The sequence below is a fragment of the Pimephales promelas genome, chromosome 2 (assembly GCF_988280905.1).
Source record: "Pimephales promelas chromosome 2, fPimPro1.hap1.1, whole genome shotgun sequence".
Classification (NCBI taxonomy): Eukaryota; Metazoa; Chordata; class Actinopteri; order Cypriniformes; family Leuciscidae; genus Pimephales; species Pimephales promelas.
The window spans coordinates 41,444,909-41,456,989 of NC_142770.1; the positions used below are offsets into that span (position 1 = coordinate 41,444,909).

Sequence of the window (12,081 nt, forward strand, 5' to 3'; positions counted from 1 at the left end):
TATGATGTAAACAAACCAATGATCTTTATGTTTTCTGTTTTGTCATTATGACTATTATGGTATCTTTCCATGATCTTGTATGTAATACGTTTATAAGTTTAAATTATGAGTGACAGGTGTACTAACACTTCATAACATCAGTGACTCGACAGCACAACCTAGAACAGTTTTCCTCTGCGTTTGTAATGTCTGCACAAAGGAGACGGGCAGCTGCTCGAAGATCTCTTTTGGAGAAAACTGTTGATTTTAAACTAGAAAAATGTAAGTATCACTCCTTAAAAATTAATATTACCTCAGAATGAATTGCATTGTTAGCCCACCACAAAACTTAAAACAAAATAATAATATTAAATGCTGACCAATACTTAATTATATAACTTTTTTATATACTAAAAATATAATTTAATATAACAAGCAAAATGTAATTTGTTTTGTCATATGACAGTTATGCATGAATACATTTATATTCATAAATGCAGTGAAACATCTCAATTATCAGTCAATCGATGAATTAATGGATACATTAATTAAATAATTAAATTTTATATACTGACAACAATAATAAAAATGAATAAATGAGTAAAAGAACAAATAAAAGTAACCATCACAATAAACAAATGCATTATACAAGTCAACAACACATGAAACAAAGCTTTATTCAAACTACAAGCATGTATTTACAGCCGCTGAACACCACATCATGCCGACTCAACACAGCGGTTCCCATTCTGCAGCTTTATTCTGATGAATTCACCAGAGGGGACTGTGCCTTCTTCCCAGAGCTTGTTGTTGTGCTGCGCTTCACAATCTGAGGCAATAAGGGCAGGTGGAGAGATAGAGGGTCTTGTAAGGGCAGGTGGACAGATGGAGCGTCTCATCCATGGCACCACTTCCAGGATGCACCTCTGGGCTCCTCATCCTCAGTGCTCACACCAGTCTGCAGACATTTCAGATCCTACAAAAATGCACAAACATTATACAAAAGCAGTCATTTTAACACACAATGTCATTTGATTTATGTATTAAAAATAATCTTACTTTATATTTGAGTAAAAGCCTTAAAACAAATGCTGCCATCATCTTTCCTTGCAGGTCTTGCTCCACCACAAAAGCTATGCAGCAAATGCACAGAAATCAAGAAACAGAAAAGTGTTGTAATTTCTCTACTTGAATTTACAATAATTCAAATAAACTACAATTTAAGATTGAATAGATTTTGATATCCATGTCTGTAGTATACTCACCCAAAGCCTTTGATGACAGCATTCAGCATCATGAGCCTCTCTCCACCGGATAAACACACGCGTGTTCTTCTGTCCTTGTAACATACAGACAAGATTCACATTACGAGCTCAACACTGAATTTACATGCTGAGGTTGATGTGTTAACTCACTTTTAATCCAACTTAAATGTTCCTTAATATATCAACACTAATAAGGGACAAATTAAGTATAACATATTTAGTTACTTTATAGATTTGTTTATTTACCGTATTTACAGCACATTTGTCTAATGTAAGTAGTGTTGACAACAGTGAATTATGCTTCATAATAGCACACATAACGTTACATCACTCAAAAATATTTTTCATGTTGGGATGTGCTCATCTGCAATACTTAAACAATATTTTAATTTCAGATGTAAATAGACATTTTAAATAAGCGTGTTTAAGATGTAACGTTATATGGTTATGTAAATCCATTTTAGAAACTTACGTGTAGCCTACTTACTGGAGCTCCCCTGTTTAACTAACTAATAAAACATGTGTTTACACCAAAATCACAACTATACTATACTGTCTAAGTCCTTTAGACCTTCAACAGTTAAAACATTTACTCTATAGTAGTTTAACACATACGATTTAAACACAAGGAACCGTGTTTACTCACATTTGAAAACCCCCTGCTTCGCTGATCTCCGCGATGTTGATAATGACGAATGCTCTCCCGTGGCCTCCTGGGATAGAAGAGTATCCATCGGATGAACACTCAAAAATCTTGGCGAAAGCAGGAGATCATCCGGGAACTTCTCGCCTACTCTTTTATGAGTACTGAGGTTTCGGACATACTACTCCTTTCAAATACTGTTTTCCCCTACTATATAGTACGAAAGTAGGAATATTCGGACGTACTATAAGTATACGTATGCCCGAATCTCGCGATAATTAGTACGTCACTCTGGTAATTCTCGCCTACTCTTTTTGGATAAGGATTCGGACATACTTATTCACTCGCCTACTGCTTTTTCCCTACTATATAGTAGGGAAGTATGCGGTTTCGGACGCAGCCCCAGTCTTGGGCTGCGTTCCAAACCGCATACTCAATGAGTAGGTACTTAATTTCAATAAGTACTTACTCATCGAGCGCTAAAAGAGTAGGTACTTTATAGCCAAATCTCGTTGAGTATGAATGCGAACCGGACATCTGCCATGTTGACGTTATCATGTGACCTACTACGCGTTATCACAAGCGCAACACCTTCATGCAATTAAAAAAAATATGAACGATACGTTTAATTAATCTACCTATAAATATCTTGATATTGATGAAACTTGCTCATTTTGTTGTGGTATTGTTGAAGAAACAGCTGCCTATTTATTTTGTGAATACATTTAGGGTTGATTTAAGTTGTTATATTTTAAACCCTACTGACCAACAGTGTTATTCTAACGATACTTTTTTTTTATTAAGAAACCCCAAAATCATCATCTCTTGATTATGTTGTTAATTTCTTTATTTTATACCCAAAAAGTTTCTCCTTTAAGTTTTCCTCTTTTTCTTCATGAATTTACCTCGTTTCATCCCTCAGATATAACAACAACTTTTTTTATGTATTATGAAGAACTATAATGAAGATATTTAGCCTTTTTTATTGTTCTTATTTCCTGTGTATAAATATAATTTTATGTCATATTATGATGTACACAAACCAATGATCTTTATATTTTCTGTTTTGTCACTATGATTGTTACATAAACTATAGTATCTTTCCATGATCTTGCATATTAATAAGTTTAAATTATATGAGCGACAGGTGCTCTAACACTTCATAACATCAGTAACTTGACAGCACAACCTAGAACAGCGCTTGTAATGTCTGCACAAAGGAGACGGGCAGCTGCTTGAAGATCTCTTTTGGAGAAAACTGTTGATTTTATACTCCAAAAATGTAAGTATCACTGCTTAAAAATTAATATTACCTCAGAATGAATTTCATTGTTAGCCCACCCCAAAACTTAAACAAAATAATAATATTAAATGCTGACCAATACTTATATAACTTTTTATATACTAAAAATATAATTTAATAAAACAAGCAAAATGTCATTTGTTTTGTAATATGACAGTAATGCATGAATTCATTTATATTGCTAAATGCAGTGAAACATCTCAATTGTCAGTCAATCGATGAATTAATGCATAAATTAATTACATTTTATATACTGACAACAATAAGAAACATGAATAAATGAGTAAAAGAACAAATAAAAGTAAATAAAAGTAACCATCACAATAAACAAATGCATATACAAGTCAACACATGAAACAGCTTTATTCAAACTACAAGCATGTATTTACAGGCACTGAACCCCAAACCCTACTGCCGACTCAACACAGCGGTTCCCATTCTTTGATGACAGCATTCAGCATCATGAGCCTCTCTCCACTGGATAAACACACGCGTGTTCTCCTGTCCCTGTAACATACAGACAAGATTCACATTACGAGCTCAACACTGCATTTACATGTTGAGGTTGATGTGTTAACTCACTTTTAATCCAACTTAAATGTTCCTCAATATATCAACACCAATAAGGGACAAATTAAATATATATCATGTTTAGTTACTTTATATATGTTTTTATTCACAGCACATAATTTGTCTAATGTAAGCAGTGTTGACAACAGTGAATTATCCTACATAATAGCACACACATGTATTTTTCATGTTGGGATGTGCTCACCTGCAATACTTATACAATATTTTCCTTCCTGATGTAAATAGACATTTTAAATAAGCGTTTTTAAGATGTATGGTTATGTAAATACACGTTGGAAACGTAACTTTACGGTTACTGGAGCTCCCCTGTTATCAATACATAATAAAACATGTGTTTACAGCAAAATCACAACTATACTATACTGTCTAACTCCTTTAGACGTTCAACAGTTAAAACGTTTACTCTATAGTAGTTTAACACATGCGATTTAAACCGTATTTACTCACATTTGAAAACCCCCGCGTCGCTTATCTCCGCGATGTTGATATTGACGTATCCTCTCTTCTTCTTCTTCTTCTTCTTCTTCTTCTGTGATTTTTATTGGCAGTTTGCAAGCTATGTGCATTGACGTATCCTCTCGCGTGGCCTCCTGGGATAGATGAGTATCATGAGTAGCCGTGGAAAAGCACTCAAAAATCTGGGCGGAAGCAGTAAGCCATCCGGGAACTTCTCGCCTACTCTTTTTATGAAAACTGATGTTTGGAACGTACTGCTTCCTTCACGTACTGTTTTCGCCTACTATATAGTAGGAAAGTAGGCATATTGGAACGCACTTAAGTCCGAATCTCGCGACAATTGCTACGTCACCCAGGTAATTCTCGCCTACTCTTTTGGATTCATTCATACTTTTTTGCTCGCCTACTCTTTTTCCCATACTAAATAGTAGGGAAGTATGCGGTTTGGAACGCAGCCTTACTGAGCGCTCCTTTAACACTCTGATCGCCCGTGGGCGGGCAACAGAGCTACGTCATTATATTTAAACTTATTTTTTGTGTGTTTCTGGAGATGCTATCACCCCATATATAGTATCATTTTAAATCTTAAAATCTCATCTTTACACAGAATATAATGATATTTGTGTATATGGAAAAAATAATTAATATATAAAGCTTTAAAAAACAATCGTCACAAAATCGCTCCTCCCCCAAAATGTCAATGCAGAAAAGTAAATATTAATATACATGTCTTATGCAACTCACAAAACAGAAAAATCATATATCAAAAGAAAGCTCTCATTCTCAGAAATGTGACTGTGTAGTTTGTTTTATTGTTTTAACGTCTCAGTTCAAATTATCTGAGCTAATATAGCTCACATTATCAACAGAATCGGGCAGTAAAATATGATTTCTGTGAAAAAACAAAGACAAACGTCTCATTTCTGCGTCGATTACATGTGCTCTGAGCTAAAATCGGCCACAAACTCTATATCATCTTTTACCTTAGGATGTTTTATTTCAAATGAGCCCATTTGTACTTTTCTGTGAGCTCATCTTGGTAAATAATCCACTGTTATGCCGCGGATGTCCAAAACACAAAACGCGCTCGACGGAAGAAACATGCGATCTACACATCATCATCAAACCGTGCAAGCGTCCTTTAGCAATGACGATGGTATATATATCAGGCATGTGTTCAAAGCTGAGGGTGTCAGCTTTCCAATCACATGTCAATCATGTATCTAGTTTAGTCACATGATGAATCAGCCAACGAATCAGTGGAGTAGGTGGGTGGGATCACGACCGGTTTTTTTAGGCTTGTTCGACTTCATGCAGCTCTGCGCAGACCGATCGTCGGCTGACTTGAAACAGTGCATGCCGGTTAGAAATTTTGTCCGACTTGATGCAGCGCTGACTCCACGTGACTGTGACATATGCCATCAAAGTACCGCGAGAGCGATACGAGAGTAGCCGGAGGACTCAGCCAGCGCAGCTTCTCAAGAGCGGCTGCACGAGCTCTGATGATGTCACAGCTGTTCCACGATTCGCCGGATTCACCGCATGACAACGATCACGTGCGTTTCGTGTTTATTCTCACACGTTTAGTTCCACTAAAGCTCACAAATCAGTATTTTATAACAGTAAACACTCTTTTCATGTAGTCGCAATGTTATATTGTGTCATGTTTATCATGTTTATCAAAATAAAACTGATTAAAAAACGTTGATTCCACGTCATTGATTATAGGCTTATTTTGAACTTTATTCTAGTTCAAACAGATGCTGTATGAAGCAGTAAAGTATTGAATGAAAATGTGTCTGAAATATCTGTTTATTTGGCAAATGTTGCATTTATTTCACTTCAGCTGTGGTATAAGCATGCAAACACCACGTGAGCCGTCACTACGGGAACCAGAAATTGTTCGACTTCACGTCTCCGTTTGCAGCTCCTCCCCGCCTGCACGCGGCTGTTCTCGCCGATCGGTTGCATCCAGCCGCAGGCGATGTGTGTTCGACATCGCCTGCGGCTGGATGCAACCGATCGGCGAGAACAGCCGCGTGCAGGCGGGGAGGAGCTGCAAACGGAGACGTGAAGTCGAACAATTTCTGGTTCCCGTAGTGACGGCTCACGTGGTGTTTGCATGCTTATACCACAGCTGAAGTGAAATAAATGCAACATTTGCCAAATAAACAGATATTTCAGACACATTTTCATTCAATACTTTACTGCTTCATACAGCATCTGTTTGAACTAGAATAAAGTTCAAAATAAGCCTATAATCAATGACGTGGAATCAACGTTTTTTAATCAGTTTTATTTTGATAAACATGATAAACATGACACAATATAACATTGCGACTACATGAAAAGAGTGTTTACTGTTATAAAATACTGATTTGTGAGCTTTAGTGGAACTAAACGTGTGAGAATAAACACGAAACGCACGTGATCGTTGTCATGCGGTGAATCCGGCGAATCGTGGAACAGCTGTGACATCATCAGAGCTCGTGCAGCCGCTCTTGAGAAGCTGCGCTGGCTGAGTCCTCCGGCTACTCTCGTATCGCTCTCGCGGTACTTTGATGGCATATGTCACAGTCACGTGGAGTCAGCGCTGCATCAAGTCGGACAAAATTTCTAACCGGCATGCACTGTTTCAAGTCAGCCGACGATCGGTCTGCGCAGAGCTGCATGAAGTCGAACAAGCCTATTGTCTTTATTTTGCATCATGTGATTCACGACGTTGTTGATGATAGGCGAGTAGATAGGAAGTGAATGACAAGTGACAAAGACGACTGACAGACAATTTGTGGATATATTAGTATTTTTCGAGCGTTTTGAATAAAAAAAAATGCATCTGAAGATGGAAAAGCAGCTAAAAAGGTGTTCTCCTGCGTCGAAGCAATATTTGAAAAATCCAAAGGACGCATATATGCACTAAAAATGATGCTTTGCATCCCTTCGGTTATATTTGAATAACTCTTGCTCAGAATGTGATAGAGAAAAAATCTTTTTTTCTGGTGGATACAGTGACTTAGTGTAATCAAGTAAAATAATCAGCAGGTCCCCAGAGCAAACAGTACATGCATCACAGATTTTTCAAAAACAGGATAATAAATAAATAAATTAAAAAAGGCCAATTTTTTTAAGTTTATCCTAATATTTTAAAACCTTACAATGCTATTTATGATTTTTTTCAATCTGATTTAGTAAATTTGAAGGGTTTTCTGTACAATGACACTAATTTTTTTAATTTCCTATACTGTGTGTGTCTAGGGTGAATATTTAAACTTGGGTGTGTTAAATGTAGGCGGAATTCCAAAATATGCCTTAGAGTGGAAGAGGTTTTAAACAGCTTCTAAAAAGTTCCCAGTTATGTCCTCATTTTGAATAATTTTAGTGATACAATGTATCCTGCCTGAATATGTTTCTTGCTTGATATTGTATATTGTCATATTCAACTGTTGCATTATTTTATTTGTCGTTGTCTTCCTCATGTGGGGACGTGGGTGATGTTCGCTCTAAGCTGCGCCCGTGCAAAAAATAATAAAATGCCACGCAGAGGACCGACACGAAACGTGTGGAAATCCATTTGATTGTAGTTTAACCCTCAGGTGCTCTTCGTTTCGGAGTCACACTTGTTATCTTCCCGGTCAAAAGTGTCCGGACACCTAAAAATGAAACTTTCTCCATCCCAGTAAAACCAATGCAATTTATTTTTGTTCTATAATATTTATTCTTTTTATTTAGTATTTTGAGACAATTTAATTGAATTTATTAATATTTATGCAATATTTATGGTTTATTTTTGCCATGGAAATATATATATATATATTTATCTATATATATATATCTATATATATATATATATAATTTTTTTCAAAAAAATATTAACGCAGTATTTTAGTTTAATACAGAGTCTAGGCTTTCAGAAAAATAATATATATATATATTGAAGAAAATTAGAACCATCTGGTTACAGTATAGAGAAAAAGCGTAGAATCATGGTGTAACCACTGGATGACATGTATGGAGAGGCATGGGAATTCCCCAGATGTTTATGAACACATTTTTTTTTTTTTGTTGTTGTTGGATTTAGTTGAAACAATCTCAAAAATTATTTCTTATTAAAAAAATTCACCATTCATTTTTTACAATTTCTTATGGGGGTCATTTTTGACCAAAGACCACGAGTGTGACTATTTTTTTTAAGACCACTTAGCATGCTCAGATCATGACCTCAATTTTTTTGTGTGTTCACATACCCAATGCCATAAAAGTCACCAAGTTTCATAATTTTCTGAAGAAGCTGTGATTTTTAAATATTCAAAACAGATTTCTTTAATCACAATTTATTGGTGTTTTTGTGTATAAAAGTGTGTGTGTGTGTGTGTGTGTGTGTGTGCGTGTGTGTGTGTGTGTGTGTGTGTAGGGGTGGGTATGTCTGTTTTGCACTCTTGATATTTTAGAGTGTCACCCCTTCAATGCTGAGCACTTTTTTTCGGCATCGTGGCCGATTTGTAGATTGTACACACAAAAATTCTCAAAGTTTTTCTTTTTGTCAATTTCTCATTCATTTCCTATGGTCGGTCATTTTTGACCGAAGAGCACAAGTGTGACTATTTTTTTTTACGACCACTTAGCCTGCTCGGATCATGACCTCAATTTTTTTCTGTGTTCACATACATGAAAGTCACCAAGTTTCGTAACATTGTGATGAAGCTGTGATTTTTAAAAATTCAAAAAAGAAAATGTTTCGGTCAGAAATGACCGAAGAGCACCTGAGGGTTAAGTGAGAAATAATTTCAGTGCTCTGGTCAACCTCTGTAGAGTGAAAACTGGTGAATGCAGTTTACAACTTTCATAGAAAGAGAATGAAGTGTGAGCGTGTGTGAGTCCTGTGTGCGGACAAAATAGCTCAATACGAGAGGCAACGAGAAAATCACATCGTAATGTTTTAAAGAAGAGTGGTTTGATTAAAGTGATGGAAATAACTGTTGATGGCCATATTTTATTATATTATAACCCTAAATAAAGCATCTCACAAAGGTATTGTTTAGGTTACATTAGGCCTATATTTTATTATATTATAAGGCTAAATAAAGAATCTGACAAGGGTGTTGTTTAGCGCTCATTGCCATTAAAAAGTTTAAAACCCCTTGCTAAAGAAACTATTAGAAATTCATAAGGAATAAACAATCTGTCACGTTTTGATTCGGTTTGGTTTTGATCTTCTGTTTGCATTCTTAGTCACATGTCCTTGGTTTTCCCGCCACTTTTCTGTAACCTTCATTAGTTCATCTTCGTCACCTGTGTTTTGTTAATCACCTTCATCTGTATCACCTGGTTTGGTTAATTCATGTCTGTATTTAGTTCCTTCAGTTCAGTCACTCTTTGGGAGTAGTTTCTCTGCCTGTTTGTACCTGTCTGAAGTTTCATTTTCCCCAAACCATCTCAGTGTAACAGAGTACTTTTCTTTCTTACTATATTCTATTATTGGAAAGAATTGAACTGTCTTTCATTTTCTTTAATTTATTTATTTTTGAGCAGGGACAATGCAAAATATACATTAACCTTAAAAAGGAGAGATGCATTTTACCAGGTTGTAGCACTTGTGCTGATTTCCACCTGTAGTCTCTGGGCAGGCTGATGTCAACAGATATACATATTAATAATCCATTTATCCCAAAAACAATATATATGGCATTCATTTACAAATACACTCACACATAGACATCAATTACAATACATTTTGGGAACATGTTTGTTTTAAAAGAAGCCATTTTTTGGCCCGATGTGGAAAAGTGTTGATTTACACATGTGGTCAGTTCTGTTGGCAACTTGTTCCACTGTTTGATGGCCACACATGAGAAAGCTAAGCTGCCGAAAACTGTTTTACACCGAGAAATCGTGCACTCGCCCCGAACAGTCGACCTAGTGGCTCGAGATGTCATTTCTGAGCTCAGTGAGATCAACTTTTTTTTAACAGAGGGCTTGCAGTACTATTTATGATCTTAAACAAGAGACAGATATTTGAATATATGATTGTTTTCAAACCTAATATCCTATGTTTTTTTAAGAATATGACAATAATGAAATAACTGAGATTTGTTGTCATAAACGTTACAGAAGTTTTATACAAAGATTCCAGGGGCCTTAATGCTGTTTTACTTGCTTGTGATAAACTCGTCATGCCGTATCGAAAGTGTGGAAATCATCACATTTAGATGTAAATTAGATGCACCTATGATCAAAGAGTTTCTAATATATCTAAAATGTGCTATATGAATTTAACGTGTTGGTAATCTTTTTAATAAGTTTTTTGAAATTTGGATTTGGGTCTAGAATGATTCCTAAACATTTAATTTGGTCTACCTTTTTAATTTCCTGACCCTCAACTGATTTTGTTAAATGAAAGTTAAAAGAGTTTTTTTTTTTAGCCAAATAGAAATCTTTTCCATTTCCTCAGTTAACTTTTGAGCAACATCCTTAACAGTGTTACCATGAATATACACCATTTTGTCATCAGCATGCATTATCATTTTAGCATTAATACACACACACGGAAAATCATTAATATAAAGTGAAGACAACAAGGGCCCTAATATAGAGCCCTGCGGCACACCCATAGTGCATGCTCGTAAGAGAGATGATACATTATTTATAGATACACTCTGCTGCCTTGCACTGAGAAAACATTTAATCCAATTGAATCCGGTGTTGAACTCGTGGAGATTCTGGAAGCTGTCTTCCGTAAATGAGCAGCACAGAGAGCTAGATTACCATCGTCATTTTCAGGAACATAATCAAACATTAATTGTATCCATTGTTGACGAAGTACAGCGTCTGTGGGAAGCCGAAACACAGAAGACCTGACAGCTGCGTGAACAACTCACTCGACGAGCTGGAGCTGCTGAAATATGGCCATGTCCTTTTCTGCTTATTCTGGAGGGAGGGTTGATGCAAATGTGTGGGTTAGTGACGTACCATAACCCAGCTGTAGTCCCAATCCAGTCGTTTTTGTAGACAATATACTTTCTGATTTTTAAAGGACGATATCTCTGCTTACAATGAACTTTCAGCGCTGCAACTTTGCAGATACTGTTCATGCACCAACAGCAACATTACACACTATTTAACATGAAAAAAGTGAAATCGCAGTCAACCCCCCCTTTAATATTCATCAATTGCGAAATCATGTTAAACACAGAGGAAATAATAAAAACGTAACTTCACTCAATGTGAAGTAGAAGTTATCGTTGGCGAGGTGGAAAAGAGGAGAGAATTGTGTGGGCATTACTAATGCCAAAAAGGCACTTGAGTGGCAAAAGGTTGCAGACGCCGTAAATGCTGTCGCCTCACAACCTCGGACTGTGGCCGAAATAAAAAAGAAATGGTCGGATTTCAAAGTCGAGGCAAAAAGAGCGTCTAGTCATTAATTCAATCAGAGAGGGCCAAGGAGTTGGGCGAAATCAAGACTCCAAACTGAAATAAACTGCACAATGAGGGAATTCTTCAATAAATAATATATTTTTCCACACCTTTTGTTGTGAAGATGATGCTTTGAATCCTTCCATTTAATCGCCACATCTTCTAAGAGCGCAAGATCAGCCATTGTGCGTCATTATACGCATTGTCATGGGGCATTTTATTTACATCCATTTAATTCTGCATCTGACAAGCTACGGATGTCGCTTATAATCTAAATGGGAAATAGTTCAGCGCAAATGTAATTTCTTGCAGCTTTCTGAATGGTTGAGACACGTCATACGTTATTTTATCAAAAATAAAACAAACTAAAGGCATATGCATGAATACCATGATTCCGGAGCTGATGAAGATATTTTTATGATGAAAACAACTTT

The 12,081-nt window shown here is 36.2% G+C and overlaps 2 long non-coding RNA genes across 3 annotated transcripts; both read right to left on the reverse strand.

Annotated features, from left to right (window-relative positions):
• Window positions 1-365: 365 nt before the first annotated feature.
• On the reverse strand, window positions 366-2,222 carry LOC148997425 (uncharacterized). Of its 2 annotated transcripts, none has more exons than XR_016147305.1 (4): window positions 1,891-2,222; window positions 1,245-1,318; window positions 1,039-1,112; window positions 366-955 (listed from the first exon to the last, which is right to left on the reverse strand). It is a non-coding gene; the product is annotated as an uncharacterized LOC148997425 (long non-coding RNA). The 2 variants fall into 2 exon arrangements; XR_016147304.1 differs by having other exon boundaries at window positions 1,245-1,313; window positions 1,891-2,221.
• Window positions 2,223-3,534: 1,312 nt separating this feature from the next.
• Window positions 3,535-4,687, reverse strand: LOC120477495 (uncharacterized). Its single transcript, XR_005622402.2, has 2 exons — window positions 4,229-4,687; window positions 3,535-3,697 (listed from the first exon to the last, which is right to left on the reverse strand). It is a non-coding gene; the product is annotated as an uncharacterized LOC120477495 (long non-coding RNA).
• Between the last annotated feature and the right edge of the window lie 7,394 nt (window positions 4,688-12,081).